The sequence below is a fragment of the Macrobrachium rosenbergii genome, chromosome 56 (assembly GCF_040412425.1).
Source record: "Macrobrachium rosenbergii isolate ZJJX-2024 chromosome 56, ASM4041242v1, whole genome shotgun sequence".
NCBI lineage: Eukaryota > Metazoa > Arthropoda > Malacostraca > Decapoda > Palaemonidae > Macrobrachium > Macrobrachium rosenbergii.
The window spans coordinates 52,423,320-52,429,319 of NC_089796.1; positions in this window are offsets into that span (position 1 = coordinate 52,423,320).

Genomic DNA, 6,000 nt, shown 5'->3' on the forward strand with positions numbered 1-6,000 from the left:
ATAAAAATGACCGCTGTATTTATGATGCTTTAAGTCCACATTTATTCAATAGTCCCAATAATAAATATATTCCCAGATATGGGTGTGCGTGTGATTATTACAATGGTTTCGTCAAAGCCTTTTTTACCAAATTATTATAATAATAATAATAATGACGATGACGATGAAAAAAATTTAGCTTCAAACATTTGTATAAAAATTGTAAAACCACCACCAACATCATCATCCTCATCATCTTATCCCTCTTCTTTTCATATAACTGATATAGCCTATTTTTACAAAATTGTTTAAAACCCATTCAAGTTCATAGATTTCCCATTAAAAGATTAGAAACCCCTTTTAATTTGTTATTTCCCAAAAAAGGCGAACTTTTGGTAAAACAACTTAATAATAATGATAATACTGAAATTATAAATGAAAATGACTGGTTAAACCGCTGTATTAAACCAAATCACGCGGAACGTTTCAGGAGATTGAATTTTCCTCGTGTTACGTGGCCGGTTGTACATGAAAGACATTTAGTTAATCAATATAAAAGAAGAAATGAAACCGGTCCCATTCCTGCCTTTAAACTAGCTACGGGTAGAGGATTTGAAACGAAACATTGGTACGAAACTACCAATAATCGGTTTTTATCCAACGCCGTATGGGGACATCCAATTATATACACTCAACAAACTAAATCTGCGTATAAAGGAAAAGTTACGTTAAATCCTCTGGGTCCAGTTTATAAACAATATTATGAATTAACAATGGCTACAAAACCCGGAGAAATTGTATGTTTAGATACGCGCAGCTTTGAGCAAGAACCAAACAACAAAATAACAATAATAATAATGTAGCTGTTATACCCCCAATTATCAAAATGAAATGATGGATAAATCTAAAATAGTTTATTTACCATTGCAATACTATTTGTATGAGGTTGAAAATTAAAATTATTATTATACATTAATCAATAATTGATTGTTAGTTGGTAAAATTCCATCTCTTAACAATATTATATACTTGGCGAGATTTGTCATAAAGTTTTCATCATTTTTTATTTGGTTTAAATAATAATGGTTAAATGTTTTGTTAAATTTTCCAAATTTTGATTATTATTATTTAGTAAATTAATACTGTTGTAATTGTCAAAAATGCTAAAAGAATAATTTATTACTATTTTATACATTCCTGATATTAATATTTTTAAAATGTCCTGAGGGACTTTAAAAATATTATTTATAAAAATACAAAATAGAATAATATCAAAACCCAAAAAACAAGTTAAATTTTTATTCTTTTTATTAAATTGTAAAACCCCCAAAAGGGGTTCTTGGGCTTGATATTCAAACAATCCTATTAGTTCTTTATACGTAAATAATTTTTTATATTTAATTTTTTATCAATAATGAATTTATCATTTTCCCAGGGTAAAATATAAATTCAGCATAGGTTAAAATCAAGATTGGGTACATTTTGATTATTTTTACAGAACTTTTATAAGTGAATTAAACATTTTTTATTTTGACAATTTTTTTTTATTTTTATATATTACACTACATATACATTTTTTATAATTTATATTTTAAATAAAAATCAAATGACATTCTTTTACATTATTTTAGAAATTAGAAAAATTTCATTAAAACAGTATTTGTATTATTTTTATAATAAAAAAAATCAACAATAAATGTTTTACCATTATAATAAAAGAATTTCCACCGTTTGATGAAAAAAATATATATATTAAATGAAAATAACAATAATGATGATGATTTTACACAAAAATGTATCAAAATTTTAATAGAAATGCAAAATGTCGATAAAGAAATGTTGGTAAATGATAAAGCTGAAAATGTATATTGTCCTCTTCATGAAAATCCCCAAACATCTAAATCACCATCCAGTAAGTTATTAGTTAAATGCAATCAATATACATGTTTTTCTTCATATTATCCCATTTTACCCAATTTCAAAAACAATAAGATTCTTACTACTAAACAATTATATTTTAAAATTTTACAACAACGAAGAAAAGTTAATGACAAATCGTGTAGCCCACTTCTTTCAAGTTTTGATATTGACGATGATGATGATGAGGAGGAGGAGGAAATGTAATGGTTGGTGATGATGGTAGTGGTGGTGAAGGAGATAAATAATAATTAGGGTCAAAATCGGTCATTTTTGTTGCGGTAAAAGAAGTAATTAGTGAAAATTGTCTTTGTCTTTTATTGTTAAATAAAAGCGCCACTGTTTGTTACGAAGAAGAGGAATAAAGTGGCGTTGGATGTAGGGGAGGTAAAGAAGAAGAAGGAGAAGCAGGAGGAGGTGGAGGTGGAGGTGGTGGTGGTGGTTGTAACAATGACGCTGCCGATGATGAGGATAATCGGGGTTCTATGAATGTTGTTGTTGTAGTAGTAGTTATGACATTTTTTTTGCATTTTTATTATTACTACTATTATTATTATTATTAGATGATGATGATGAAGAAGAAAATGAAGATAAAGATGATGAACGTTTGTTATTAATATGTTTCATTTTTTGTTTTGATAAATAATAAAATACAACATAATTATAATTATTATTAATAATAATAATAATAATAATAATAATAATAATAATAATAATAATAATAATAATAATAATAATAATAATAATAATAATAATAATAATAATAACAAAGTAATGCACACTATGATAATTTTATCCTTTTCAATTTTATCATCATTTTGAATCATCCACTCTTTTATTAATGATAAAGAATTTAAATATGGTAAAGATATAACGGATGATATATTAAAAAAATTTAATACATTGATAATACATTCATCATTATTATTATTAACTGAGGGGAATGTAATAAAGTCTTTAACAACTTCATTATGTTGTTCATCAAAAGTAGGTAAATGCATACTTTCTTCTCTTAAAAAACATCCCGCTTTAGGATTGATACGAGAAATACCGACGGGAATATTAATAATAATATTTGAAATTTCAGTATCCGTTTCACAAACTTGGGTGAGATAAAAGGGATATACAGTACTTAAAATCCAATTGGTTTGTATTTTTATAATAGTTTTGGGAAATTCTCATACTATCTGCCTTTTACAGTTTATCAACGTTGCGGTTTCATTTTGTTTAAATAAAGACGTTAAACAACTCGGATGGGTTTCCATTGACAGAAATACGGTTGAGGGAGTGCATAGTTTTATATAATTATAATTAATTAAATTACAAGTATTCATATCTTATAATTCTGTATAAAATCCTTGATCTTGTCTTATGGCTATATATTTATTTTCTAGTTCTATTTTTTCTCCTACATTTTCTTTATTTAAAAACCAAAAAGAGGTGGCTTTATATAAAAAATATTTTTCTAAGGTAGATCTTAATGGAATTCTTATCATTTTGTTTTTGAATTGAAACAATTACAGAAATTGTATAATATATAGAATTATATTTTGGTAATATAGAGTATATTAGAGAAAGATGCTCATGATCTTTTTTTAAACGTGTTAAAATGTCTTCGAGTTCTTCAGGAAGTAACAATACGAGTGATAATTTTCCATAAAGTATTATATTTATTTCATTAATAATATTTAAAATGTATCCGTGTAAAAGTTGAAGATTTATTTGAATAGTATTTATTGTTTGTAAAAGAATTGTTTCTGTGGATATATTATCCCACTTTAGTATTTTTATTTCCTCGGGTTTATCATCACTATTATTTTTATTAAAATATGAATCAAACAATTGAGTCAATTTTGGTAATTCAGGTTTAATATTGGATATAACAGAAGTGGCCATAACATTGTCGCATTCCAATTTTATTGTCCATGATGATAAATTTTTAATTTTTTCATCTATATTATTTATTACATTTTTATATTTACTTTCAAAAAACGAAAGTTCTGTGATATGTTTATTATCTAAAATTCCCAGACGTTTTAAAAACTTGTTATATAAATTTTTGTGGTATTTAATGATCCAAATAAAACGTGAATTTTTGTGTTATACATCGTTCGAAGGTGTTCGTTTTCATATTTTTCGTTATTTAAATTAAATGAATAACAAATTTATGAATTTCATCCATAAACTGTTCTAATTTTTTTATTATCATAATGTAAAAATGAAAAAAATCCATTACTACTGAAAACTACTTCACCTTCATTTTCAAGAATTGTTCCCATAGAAATGGAATTGTTATTATTATTATTATTATTAATATTATTATTATTATTATTATTATTATTATTATTATTATTATTATTATTATTATTATTATTATTATTATTATTATTATTATTATTATTGTTCTCGGATAAAGTAGCAGTAAAAATAATATAAAAATTAAAGACAAATGAAGTATCTTTATCATTATTGCTACCTTTTTAAAATAAAAAGTATATACTGTACATGTATATTTTTATATTATACGTTGTTGTTTATAATTTCATATTCGAGTATATATATATATATATATATATATATATATATATATATATAATTTAATAATAAAATAATAACAACTCTTATTCATAAAAATATATATAAAATATTTTTAGCTGAATTATATTTTATTTTTTATTCATATAAAATTTCCTGGTTGAATATATTATTTTTATTATTAGAAAATATATTTCTTGAGTTTAATATATGTATATATATATATATATATATATATATATATATATATATATATATATATACATATATATATATTTATAAAATAATATATTATTGTATTTATATTATAAAAAAATATGTATGACACCACATGAGAATGATGGGAGGAAGAGGGTGGGGGCGGTGATGAGTTATTTTACATGTATATGAAGGCATCAACATTGAGCAGTAGTAATCCAGTGTGTGCAGAGTACTCACTCTGACACTACCACTACATTTACCAACATATAGTGGCAGTGATAAATTGGTTTGTCTTTAGTACTGATGGTGAATTGGAATATAGCAGTGATGATGAATAATCACCACCAAAAAAACAATAAGGGTGATGATACCGGGGACAATAATAATTTTTTATCACCATCCTTATCCAAAGTAGAAATTCAATTTAATAATAGTGACAAAGATTCCAACGCAATTTTACAAGTAAATCAAACATTGTTCGATATGATGGAAAATTTACCAGTAGAAGAAAAAGCACCACCATCCCAGTCATCGATGGTTTCCACTGAAGAAGAAGAAGAATTACCATTGGATTTAACTCGACACCACACTAAAGAAAATAATGATAATTTTTCATCACCACTAGTTGTTAATGAAGATTACGACGACAATCAAGAGGAAGAAGACAAAGCAGCAACATCATCATCATCATCATCAGCATTCAAGGGGTTGCTATCTTCTTCCCTTTTAAAGGATGGTATTGGAAAAATAGATAAAATATTACCAACTTTTGTACAGCAACCAACAGATGAGTGGAGTCATCCTTATCAAATAACAGACTCACCATTATCACCACCACCAGAAGAATTATTAAATCGAGAAATTTCTTCATATTTACAATACAATGATGATGGGGGTTCGAATAATCCAAATCATGATGATGATAATGATAAGGATGAACGTGCTTTACAAATAGTAGAAGAACCCAGGTTGGATGATGCAGAAAATCAAGAACTTGTAGAAGAAATGAATATTAATAATGGTGGTGCTTTACAAATAGTAGAAGAACCCAAGTTGAATGATGCAGGAAACCAAGAATTTGTACAGCCACCGCCACCGCCGCCGCTGCAAGAAGAAATGGTGAATATTAATGATGACATTAACTTGACATGTGTGTTACAAATAGTAAAAGAACCCAGGTTGGATGATGTAGAAAATCATGAACTTGTACCACCACCACCGCCGCCGCAAGATGATAACAACTTAACATGTGTGTTACAAATAGCAGAAGACCCCGAGTTGAATGATGCAGAAAATCAAGAATTTGTACCGCCACTGCCACCCTTTTCACCACCAACATTACCTCCTTTACCATCATCTCCCCCTCCA